The following is a 12,119-nucleotide window of genomic DNA, read 5'->3' as shown; positions in this document are numbered from 1 at the left end:
TGGGGGGGTGGGTGAGCACCGGCCACCCTCGGCCCAGGAAGGCCTCACTCCCACCAGGGGAGGTGGGCAGTGTCGCAGGGCCAGACCTGCAGGGACCCCCAGCCATGCAGAGGACAGGCTCCGCATCCAGAAAGGAGCCTTGGTGACGGGGAATCATGGTTCCTGGAATGAGGGCCTCTGGCAGCTTCTTGCGCACATATTCCTCGATTTGACCAGAAGTGTTCACTGTCTTGGAGGAGCCAGAGTATTGACATAAAAATACAGGGAAGGAGTTGGTATTCTGCTTTCAATGTTCTGAAGGGGTTACAGGGAGGCAAGGCTCTTGAAAACTAAAACTGTACTTACTCACATCGGGCCCAGCAGCCTCAGATCACAGGCAGAGGTCCCTGGCACGGTGCACAGCTTGTACACTGCGCAACTTGGGAGAGTCTGCAGAGCAGCCTGTGGGCAGTCGTGACAGCTGGTCTTGGTGCTGGGCCCTGAGACACAGCCCAGGAGGGGGCAGCGAGGACACCATCAGGAGAGCATGTGCCAGAATGAGGAAGTGGGAATCCCTCACGGTGAGGACATCGTCAGTGCCGGAGGACATGGTCACTGCAGCGGGAACACGGTCAGTGCCGGGGGATATGGTCAGTGCCGGGGGATATGGTCAGTGCCAGGGGGACACGGTCAGTGCCAGGAGACTCAGGGAGGGGAGCCCCAGAAGCCCAGATGCAGCAGAGCAGGGGTCAGGGTGCTGAGGAAGGTTCGACCTCCCCTAGCCCCACTGCTCTCAGGTCCCATCTGTGCCCCAAGGCTCATGGGCACCCAGTGCACCCAGGCAGTACCAGCTGCAGACCAGCCACAGCCTGATGGCCGGGGTGGGGGGTGGGGCGCTGTCCTGCAGCAAAGGCCGCCCCAAGCAACTGAGGGCCCCCGAGATGGACTGGCACCCCCGCGATGAGAAGCTGGCTCCGCAGCTGCCCCAGGCCCCCCAGGGTGGGATGGCTGGGAGGGGAGCTGGCAAGCAATGCCAGGTTCCCCAGGTTGGAAAGAGGGAGTGGGTGGGTTGGCTCAGCATGAGCCAGAGACGAGGGCCCTGGCGTGTCTGAGCCTCCTGCCCGTGACTCTGCTTCCTCATCTGTAAGTTGCCCAGCGATGCCTCGGTGGCCTGGGGGCCTGGGGAAGGCTCCCGACCACGGCCTGGTCCCAGTGGCGTCCTATGTCCCCTGGTTTAACCGAGCTTGAACACGTCCCCAGGTGCAGAGGCTGACCCGGGCCCTCCCCTCACAGGCCACCCTGACCTGCAAGGTCAGCTGGGAGCCGCTGAGCCGGCCAGGCCTTCCGGGTGCAGCTCAGTCCCGGCCTCTCCCTCGGTCTGTGGCCCAGAGCACACCTACCACCCGCACTCCCGCCGGACCGGCACCAGGATGACCCACGGACCTCAGACGGCAGGGAGGCCCGGCATGCTGCAACCCACAAGGCCAAAAAGAGTCAGACGCCGCTGAGTGACAGAACAACAACCGACTGCTGTCATGATTCCGAGACATTCTGTCCCGTTTAATGAGCCACAAAATTAAATGGTGTTTATTCCTTGGAAGAAAAGCTATGACAAATCCAGATAGCGTATTAAAAAGCAGAGATAGCACTTTGCTGACAAAGGTCCGTATAATCAAAGTTATGGTTTTTCCAGTAGTCATCTATGGATGTGAGAGCTGAACCATAAAGAAGGCTGAGTGCCGAAGAATTGATGTTTTCAAATTGTGGTGATCCCTTGGACAGCAGGGAGATCAAACCAGTCAATCCTAAAGGAAATCAATACTGAATATTCACTGGAAGGACCAGTGCTGAAGCTGAAGCTCCAATATTTTGACCAGGCTGATGTGAAGAGCCGACGCAATGGAAGAGACCCTGATGGGGGGAACAATCGAAGGCAGGAGGAGAAGGGGACAACAGAGGGTGGGAGGGTTGGGTGACATCACCGACTCGATGGACGTGAGTTTGAGCAAACTCTGGGAGATGGTGAAGGACAGGGAGGCCTGGAGTGCTGCAGTCCATGGGGTTGCAGAGTCGGACACGATTTAACGACTGAACAACAATAGGCTCATTTGTTAAACGTATGAGCGGGTGGGTCTCACCCGTGTGTCTCAGGAGCAGCCCTCGTCTGTGTCCCCTCCTTGTCACCTGCCCCTCCATGTGGCCTCACCCTGCCTCTGAGAGTCTGCCCTGCCAGGCCCATGGCACCCGCTGACCCCGTCCGCCTCCTGCCCACACTGGGGCAACCTCTGGTGTCTAACTGGCCACCATGTTTCTGTGGCCCCCAAACTGAAAGACCAACAAGCGCAGGGAGCCCCAGATGCAGCCGCCCAGCCACTCCGCTCATCCACAGGCAGGCAAAATGGCCAGCTGCCATTTCGAGTGGCCCTTTGAAGTGGAACAATCCTCCAAGGGGAAATTATGCTTGGGAAGACTCGGGAAGGCTCCAGCTCTTTGGGGCAATAACGTGACCGTGCTGTCAAGACACTCGTCAGAACCCAGTGTGATCACTTAATGCCTCTGAGCCGGTGAGTGTGGGGTGACGGCGGGGTTGGGGGCCACTCCTGCGCCTGCCAAACGCCGATGTCCTGGGCAGCCGGGCGGGGAGGAGGGGCCGCGCTTCCAGGAGCATGGAGACCTGTCCTTTGAGATCCTCTCAGGGACTCTGGAACTCCGTAAAATTTTATTGAGGGAGCTGGCAGAGTTTGGCTGGAGCAAGGGGCAGCTAGGGTGGGGGGCGGGGCGGGGACACCGTGGCCGTCTCCCTAGCGCCCAAGTTCCGAAAGAAGGCGCCCGGGCAGACCTGCTGCTCTAGGACGAACTTCACCTTGGCCTTGTGCAGTGTGCGGTGAGGCGGCAGGGCCGGTGCAGCCTTGCTGGGTGTGCGTGGTGGGGGGGACCTGCGTGGGGACGGCCAGGCCCATCATCTCCTGCCTTTGTCACTGACCAGGGGACTCCGGCTGCCGAGCTCCACATGCAGCTCACTAGCAAAGCCGGGTCCACCCACCCCCCAAACCCCGGATTCAGAGCGTCCGTGGGTTGGCAGGCTCTGCCCTCAGAGCCAAGGGGCAGGCAGGTGTGTGGACCTAAGCGGGGTCAGCGTCTGCCCCGCTCTGAAGGGCAGCCTGGGAACCCCGAGCCCAGGGCCCACGCAGCCCCCAGGGGCCGGCTGCAGCACTGGCCACAGCGTCCTGCTCTGCCCCGGAGCTGCTGTAGGGAGAGCGCAGGGTGGCTCTGGACTGGCCAGACGTGCTGCCCATCCCCTCGTCGTCCTGGGGCCCGCAGCTCTGAGCTCCTCCCCCTGACTGTCCCCGGCCTCCGGTCCCCAGGGAAAAGCCACGGCACCGTGGGCCCCTTGCCCGAGGAGTCAGCGCATGGCCACCCTGCCGTGGATGCCACGTGACACGCACCCCGGAGGGTGATAAGCAAACCTCCCTCCTCGGAGCCCAGGCTCCTTCCCCCGCCTTGGTCCTCCCATGACAGGCCTGGCAGGGCGGTCCAGACTTCAGCGTCTTTCCAAATGATGTTCATTGCGTCCGTTTATGAACGGCCTTAAAAGGAAGGCAGCAGTCCATGGAGGGCAGGGCCCGGGCATTTCACAGGGCACATCCGCTGGGATCAAAGCAGCAAGGCCTCGCCCCCCCCGCCGTTTCCCCCTCCTCCTCCTCCCTCTCCCCCTCCTCCTCCTCCCTCTCCCTCTCCCCCTCCTCCCGCTCCCCCTCCTCCACCCCCCTCCTCCCTCCTGTTCCTCCCCCCTCCTCCTTCTCTGACCCCCAGGCTCCAGGCGAGGACGGGGCCTCCCTGTGTGAGGAAGCCCGCTCTGCCTGTCCCCGTCCCACCCCTGGCCTGCCCACCCAGGCCTCTCCCCTCACCTGCTGGGTCACAGCCCACCCTACACGGATGGCCTGCAGTCCCCAGCAGCTTCCCTGCCCAGGTCACTCTCTGACCCCCGTCCACTGAACCCACGGCCCCTCCTTGCCAGACCCGGCCTGCTGTTGCCTGACATCTGAGGACAGGCTTTGACCTCGCCTCTCAGGCTCCAACATGGAAATGGGGTTGAGGTGCACAGCCTGGACCCAGCACACCGGGGCCTGGGGGTGCGAGCGGGAGGCCGTGAGCTCAGGAGGGCGCTCTCAGGGTGGGGGCCGGGGGAGGGGAGAGCTGAGCCCTGCCTTTCCTCACGCCCAGCCCCCACTCCCTCCTCCTCCAGGAAGCCTTCTCGGTTTTCCCAGGTCTCCCTTCCCAGATGCATCAAGGGAGCCCAGCCAGACAGAGGACAAGGCCCACCCTGGGAGCTCAGGTCAGGTGTGTAGTGGGGACGCGGGTGCACACGGAGCGGGTCTCGGATGACCGTGGGAGGACCCCAGTGCTGACAGCCTTCCTGGAGTGACTCTCCTGGCCTCTGCTTCCTCACCTGTGAACGTGGGGAGTTGTAGGTTGTATCTGCCTTGTGGATTCGCAAAGCCAGAGATGGAGGTGGGAGCTGAGACGCCCGCCCTGCCCACCCTGGCACCCGCTGGACCACAAGCAGCGCCTCCCGCCACCACAGGTGCCGTGCTTCCCCTGTGCCCGCTGCACAGAGGAGGGGCCAGGCTGGGTGCCCCCCAACACACACAGCGCTCCAGAGATCTCCAGACACCTGCAGGAGAACAGGAATCACCTTTTACAAGCACCTCTGGGGAAATTCCAGAGAGACAGTGGAGTTGCCCCAAGGCTTCCGACCCAGGGGATGGGGAATGAAGCTTCCACAGCTCTGCCCGCCCTGAAATGGCAGACTGCCCTCCTGCTGCGCCCCAGGGCAGCCCTGGGCGGGGAGGAGTATTCTTGGTCAGAGGGGGCGGCCCACTCAGGCGGGGGTCCCAGGCTCCTCCCGTCAGTTTTCTCCCCCCAGGAGGGGCCCAGAGGGGGCTCACCTAGGTCGGGGGGCACTGTGGATGCAGCGGCTCCCAGCACGGCTGCAGAGCTGGCCTCACGGTGCAGACAGTCTTGATGGGATCAGCTGTGGACAGGGCTCCCTGCCAAGACACCCTGGTGTCGCCAGAGGCCCCCTTGGGCCATCCTGGGGGAGGGCTCCGCCTAGGTGGGGGTCCCGCACATGCAGGCACAGAGACAGTCCCAGGACCGGCCCTGGCCTGAGGAGGGACAAGCTGGGCAACGGTGGGAGGTGTTTGGGCCACATGGTGTCGGAGCTGCAGCCAGGGACGGTGGGTCCCATGCCGCCTGGGACAAACATCTGTCCGCCCCATGGTGCCGGGCTGGGCGGGCTTCGATGCCATGTGGGCCCCAGCCCTTTGGGGCACCGAGGAGGGGAGCAGGTTCTGCTTGGGGTCCCCCAGCAGCCAAGAGGCCAGAGACTGGCCGCGGGACAGAGCCAAGATTCCTTGGAGCCAAAGGGCACTGAAGGCCAGCCCCTCACCCACAGTGAGAGGCAGGCCTGGGGAGGGCTGGGTTTGCCCACGACGCTGAGACTGACACAGCTGCTCAGAACCCCTGCCCTGGGGGGTAGGGGACTGGAGGGGGCCACAGGAGGGTCTCCCAGAGGCTGGCAGTCCTCCCGCCTGCCTGTCTGTTGGGCAACATCACCCTGACCCGTCCCATCCCAAAGGGCCCCAGCCCCAGATGGCGCGCCCAGGCCCTGGGCAGCTCTGGGCACCCCTCCCTGCCATGTTTACAGCAGCTGCCTCTGCAGGGCGGCTCTGCACAGGCAGGCCCCACAAGGCTCTTCCCACCGGGGCCTGGAGCCTGGCACCTACATCCTGCCTGCCCGGGGTCCCAGGCCCGGCCCAGCCCCGCCTGCCTGCCCACAGTGACGCCGACTCCCAGGAAGGCTGAGCTCAGCATCTGGCTTCCAGCAAAAAGCGCCGCTCTGATGACCCAGATTCGGGGCCTGTGGAAGGATGTCTGGGCCCAAACAAAAGAGAATCTCAAATTAGGACACCAAGCATCTGCCCATCTGCTTGTGGAGGGAGGGACCCGGGGTCAGATGTCAGAAAACGACTTGCCCGGCCACAGAGCGCCCCCGCCCCGGTGTGGCCGCCCCTGCGGGTGGGCGGCCCCTGGGTCGTCAGCACAGTCCTGGCCCCACCATGTCCCTTTGCCTCTGACCTCAGTTCTCGCCCACCCCGACTCAGTCTGCCCTGAGCCTCCTAAGGGCGGTGACGGCAGGGGTCCCCTTGGGTGGGGCCTCCCTCTTGGCTGACAGCACTGAGACTTCTTTAGGGTGACATCCCAGCCCCCAGACACGCCTGGTGACTGTGCCACCTCCAGCGGCACCCACCGTGGAGCTGGGACCTCGGCAGGGGAGCAGTGACCTGGAAGCCCCCGGGGTGATGAGCCCCGCGGGCCCTGTGAGGGGACGGGGTGAGGGGCAGGGCAGGCCCATCCCAGGTGGGGCTTCTCCAACCCAAACAGGCCTTGCTTCTTATAAAAACGCATCATTTCTCTTGTCCTGCCTGCCCTGTGCCCCCAAGAGGGCCTGGGTGAGTAGGTGGGGGGGTCGGGGGTGCCCAGCCAGGGGCCAGACTCCAGGTCCTGGAAAGCCAGGTGGTCAGGCTGACAGGGTAGGGCTGTGCCCTCGACGGTGCAAGCGCCTTTCACCAGAGGATGGACAGACAGACAGCCCTTGTGTCCTTCTGTCCTTTCGAGGAAGCAGCCTATGGCCAGAGGAATAAGCGGGAGGCGCAGTGATCTCATCATGGGGCGCGGGGGGGCGAGGTGGGGGTACTGGGTGGGCCTGGGCTGCAGAGGGCATGAGCTCCTGGGGTCCTGACGAGCCCCTGGGTCCTGATGAGCCCCTGGGTCCCGGCGGCCTGCACTGTGCCCCCGGACCCCTTGCTCAGCTGGGTTCTGTCCCCCGGGAGCCCCCTCCCAGCCCTGCCACCACTGGAGGGAAGGAGGGAGGCCCTGAGCCAGCATGCCTGAGATGAGAAGAGGGGTACTTGGGACAGTGGCCGCTCCGGAGGGCGATGCCGTGGTCCCTGAGGCTCTCGTGGGGTCTTACTGCCCCCAGGTAAGCCCTGAGATGAGGCTTCTCCTTTGGGCCACGCCGTGGAGACTGGGGCTCGTGGGGTGGGGCGGAGCTGACCATCCGAGTTCCCTTTCCGCTCTCCACACATCTGCCCACCTCCCCAGCCGGACACTTCGCTGTCCGAGGCTGCCTGATGTCCTCCCCGACCCACCCCAGGTCCGGGCCCGGGAGGCCCGGATACGCCTGAAAGCAGTGAGGACAGAGCCCAGTGGTCAGGCCGGGACGAGGCATGGCTCCCACCTTCCGCAGCTGCTCCCACAGCTGGGCGTCCGAGTGCCCAGGAAGGGGTCTCCCTGCCCACCTGTGCCAGAGGGGCCCGTGAGACTCTGAGTGGGGTTGAGGGGGTCCTTCCTTCCCGACACATGGACCTTGTCTGAGTGTGAGAGACCCCTGACGACACTGCCTGCCTGGCGGGGGCCGCCTCCGTCAGCCCGGCCCCTCCCTCCACGCACCACATGGTCCCGGGGCCGTGTCCCTCCACACGGGAGGCGGGGGCCCTGCCCAGCTTGCCAGGAGGTGCCAAGTGCCCGTGGCTGCCTGGGATGGACGGAGCGGGTTCAGGGGCCGAGCGACAAGGGCCAGTGGTTCCGGGTGTTGCAGGTTGAAATGAGACGCCTCCTAAAATTCAGACGTTCGAGGTCTAAGCCCAGCACCTCCAAATGTGAGCGTATTTGGGGAAGGGGCTCTTGCAGATGTAGTGTGTTAAGATGGGGGCAGACTGCAGTGAGGGCCTCCACATCCCCTCTGATGGGCCTTCTAAAACGGGAGCTTTGACGCAGGGACTCACTCAGGGACATTGAGGGTGGGGTCCTTCTACAAGCCCAGGAAGGACGAAGCCAAGAGAATGAAGCCACCCCACCCATCTGGACCTCGAACTTGCGGCCTCCGGGACTGTGCTACTTGTTGCACGGCTGGAGCACACTCACTCCCAGACCTGGGAAGTGGGCGGCCGGCCTTCAAGCAGCAAGTGGGAGGTTTGCAGCACTAACCTCCCCGCTGTCTGAATGCGCCAGCTTCAGGGACAGATGGGGAATGGAGGCGCTGGGCTGGGAACGGATCCGCCCACAAGGCCCGCAAGACCATGGTGGACCTGGGCCCGAATCCCAGCAGTGAGTCCCTGCCCGACCCCCAGCTTTCTTTCCAGCTGCATCGGGAGGGCCCGTCCCACCATCCGGCGGAGGGACACTGGGGGCCAGCGCAGAGGGAGAGGCAGCCGGACTTCTAGGGGGTCGGGGGGGACGCCCTAGACCCTGGGCCAGCGAGGCTCTGGGGCAGTGTGCAGACGCCTGGCGGATGGAGCGCCCAGGAGGGCTTCCTGGCAGAGGGCGAGCCACTTGGGCTGGAGGATGGGCAGGGCTGGCAGCATCTCTGAGCAAGTGGGCTGGGGCGGGCAGGCTAAGGTGGGGTGGGGGGAGTGGGCAGAACAGCCATGGGCCCGAGACGCTGGCCAAGGCCCTCCCCGTGCGTGACTGGCCCCACGGCTCCTGCTGCCCTGAGTGCCCGGGGCCCCTCAATCCACGTGTTTAATCACAGAACAGAGAGCGCGTTATGAACAACCTGTTTCACATGAAAAAGCGAGGCCATTTGCAGCCGCCCAGCCGGCCCCCCGGGACCCGGTCAGCCTCTCCCCGCCCCAGGCAGACGGAGCACCCCTGCGCCGGACGGAGGGGGTGTCCTCGAGGTGGAACTCCAACGTCCTGCTGCTCTCGGCCTTCCCTGAGAGCGGAGGCTTTATCGGACGCGAAGTGGATCCTGCGGACGCTCGCTGTCTGGCTGAGGCGGACAGCCCTGAGCCCCCTCCCCGCCTCCTCATCCCCCGCCCACCCGCACGGAAACCCAGGAGCGAGCCCTGTCTGCCAGCCCCATGTGCGGCCGCCCCACAAGGCCCTGGGGAGGCCGGACCCACGGCCCCTCCACGACCCTCCAGGCCAACTTCTCCAGCATCTCCAGGGACTCCCGGGGAGCCCAGCGCCCTGAGAGCTGCCACCCACCCCGGGAGCCCCCTCCCCCACCCGGCACACGGGCCACGTGAGATGAGGTCAGGCCAGGCTGGGGAACGTCCTGGGAGCGGAGATGAGCACAGACCCCCGGCTTGGGGAGGGAGGCCCCCCGGGACCTCTGCTTCCTCCTCTGTAAGCCAGGCCTCAGAGGCCTGGGGGTCGGAATCAGCCCTGCTGGTGCTGCTCCGGAAGCGGAGGAGGAGGGCAAAGGCTGATGGATGAGGGCCTGCCCTGTCCTGCCCTAGGGGGCTCCCTCCCGCCCCTCTAGGGAGGACAGGACAGCCAGGGGCCGGGAGGGGGGGGTCTGGGAAAGGACCGGAAGGAGGGCCCTGCAGCCAGGGCCCGCGGAGCGCCTGGCATGGAGAAGCGACGGGAGCAGCAATGGGAGAAGTGATGATGGGAGCAGCGCTGATGGGCTGGGTGAGGGGTCGTGAGCGGCTCCGGGCGCCCCGTCTGCTGGGTCTGCACAGGGCGCTTTGCAGCAGAGGATGTCAGCTGGGGCCCCGGGGCCAGCCTGACGCTGTCACCTGTCTGTTGCCCCCAGCAGGACCCCCGCCCCCGCCCAGCACTGCCATTCTGCGGCCTTCAGAGCAGGGATGCTGGGGGTGCCTCTCAGATGACGGGGGACCCTCCCACCCCAGCGTCAGCGCCCACTCTCAGGAGCGTCTGTGAGATGCCTGCTGGGACCCCCTGCTGAAAGCCGGGGGGTGCTGAGGCCTGGCCCCAGCGCCCCCCACCCCACAGCATGTTAGAGGGGAGCCCAGGTGGGAACCTGCGTGTCCTGACCGCACTCTGGGACAGTCTCCAACCTATCCCCAAAGGGTCCTCAGGGGCAGAGCTCAGCCCCAGCCCCCACTCAGGACCTCCTGCCCTCGGATCCCTGGGAATCGCTTCCCCCAAGCAGGCCTGGCCCCTGTCCTCAGGGGTCTGGCCCCTTCCGGCTGCAGCAGCCAGGCTAGGGGTGTGGTTCGAGCTGAGAGCCCTTGAGCTCAGCTCACCCTTGCCTGATGGCCCCCAGCCTCTGCGGTCCTCTCAGGCTGAAACCCTTGCTCCCCAGCCCTGCGCCCGGTCTCCCCCACCCTGACTCCCCACCCCATTTGCTCTGTCCTTCCTGATTGGCTCAGAGCCCTCCAACCTCTCAGGTCTCAGGGCCTCCGCAAAGGCTGTCCCTCCCGCTCCAAGCCACCGCCCCACCTTCAAGCCCCTGCATGAAGAGGCCTGGCTGCCCCAGGTGACAACCTTCTGGCTCGCCAGCCTGGCTCCCCTCTGCTGCGGCAACCCCCCTGGGTGTGGGGGGCACTTTGTTCTGACCCCAGCACTCCTGTGAGCTCTGGGAGGCTTGGTTCAGAGTGAGCTCACTGTTGCTAAAGGGATGTGTGAGAATGCCCACCCCAAGCATGGGGCGGGGGGGCTCCAGACGCCTTACTTCTAGGGTCTGGGGTACAAGGTTGGTCCCAGAGTTTCAGTGGGGCTGGGGGGTCCCAGCAGGTCAAGTGGCTGCAGGGGCAGGAGCCAGCTTGGCCCCGGTCTCTGTGGCGCCTGGGGAAGAACCAAGGGGTGGTGGTGGGTCAGGCACGTCCCAGAGAGGCTGGTAAAGGGCAGGCCAGCGATGGGCCAGCTCACCCGGACTTCTGGTCTTTGGTCTGGGTCTCTGCAGCCCATGAGCCCTGACCTCGGGTGTCCACACAGGACGAACCACGGGATCACTCGGACCACGCGCTGTTTTGGAGTTGAGAAAGCATTCCCTCCCTCCCTCCCTCATTCCTGCCACAGGTACTGCAGGTAGGCATGTGCCCCTCTCACCTGTAGAGCGCCGGCCAGGCTGGTCGATGGACAGAGAGGTGAGCAGGGACAGAGAGAGAATCACTCCAGCACTAGAGGAGCCTGGTTCCTTCAGGGGGCTGGCGGCCTGCAGAACCCCTCTTCCCGCTGCAGAGAGCCAGGCCTGCGGCCCGGCCTCCCCCAACGGAGCCAGGAAATGTCTTCATAAAATATTGATTGGTTTGCACAAGCCTTGGGTTGTCAGGAAGGGATGGGGCTGCTTTTGCATGTAAATCAGATTTGTTCAGGGTTTCCTTAACCCTTTCCTGCTTGGCACCTCAGACACCTCCTGGGGTTCTTCAGGGAGTGGGCAGGGGGCCTGGGTGGGCTCCGGACTACCTAGGGGACCTGGGAGCCGGCGTGGCCAGCATCTCTTCTCGGGTACAGCCGTGAGGTCTTCCCGGGCTGTGCTCTGCCGCCCTGTTCACTGGGCCATCTGGTCTCTCTTCTGCTGGACCCAGAGATGAAGCCATGTCAGTCCCCTGCGGTCGTGCAGGGCGAGGCTCCATCTCAGGGCGGACACAGACCCCAGCAGCTCTTCCGGCCTGGCCTTGGCTCCACGTCACCTGGAAAGGAGCTTGGCTCAGGCTGGTGAGAGCTTCCGTCTTGACTCTTAAATGTCATAATCCCGCCTTGCTGATCACGCTGGATCAAAGGAGGCAGCGTTGGATCTCATCCCAGCAGCCAGGGCTCTGGGCACCGGGGAGGGGGCACGGAACGCGGAGGGTGGTGAGACGATGGGGAAACTGTCTTGCCCTTTAAGGCTCTGCTCAGGGTGAAGCAGCCTCGTGTGGCTAGCAGGATGCCCAGCAGGGACAGGGAACAGCCTCTCTCCTTACAGTGTTCGGACGGAGGGAGGAGGGAGTGAGCGAGCGGACCAGCATCCTGCAGGGCCTCAGATGGCCTGTGGGGTCTGACCTCGCTCCCTCAGAAGCCCTCGACCGCCACGAAATCTGCGTCCACCGGCAGCCCTGGCTCATCCGGGCTGTCCTCAGCTGCTGGCTCGGGGGCCCTGCGGGCTCCGCCTCCTGTCCAGCCCCTGGGTCCCCTCCCTGCTCCTGGCCCTGCCTCTGCCCTGCTGCTCCTGCGGGTCTAAACCTCTCGCGAGTCACACACCTTTCTCAGGGACCCTCCCCCTCCCCACCACTCCCCAACCCCAGGTCCTCAGGAGGGTTCTGTCCCTCTGACCCCTCTGATACCCATTCCAATGTCAGGAGGGTTCCAGAGCTGCTTCCAGGGATGGGGTCCCCCCTCCC

General features: G+C 64.8%; 1 long non-coding RNA gene across 1 annotated transcript; it reads right to left on the bottom strand.

Annotated features, from left to right (window-relative positions):
- Window positions 1-3,886: 3,886 nt before the first annotated feature.
- On the bottom strand, window positions 3,887-11,819 carry LOC147348874 (uncharacterized). The gene is made up of 3 exons (XR_015150248.1): window positions 10,846-11,819; window positions 4,929-5,030; window positions 3,887-4,429 (listed from the first exon to the last, which is right to left on the bottom strand). It is a non-coding gene; the product is annotated as an uncharacterized LOC147348874 (long non-coding RNA).
- Window positions 11,820-12,119: the final 300 nt, after the last annotated feature.

This window comes from Bos grunniens, chromosome 21, assembly GCF_055505025.1.
Source record: "Bos grunniens cultivar Pamir isolate PY7600 chromosome 21, Bosgru_T2T1.0, whole genome shotgun sequence".
NCBI lineage: Eukaryota > Metazoa > Chordata > Mammalia > Artiodactyla > Bovidae > Bos > Bos grunniens.
The sequence above is the reverse complement of the archived record's forward strand: the minus strand, read 5'-3'. Positions and strand labels throughout refer to the sequence as shown.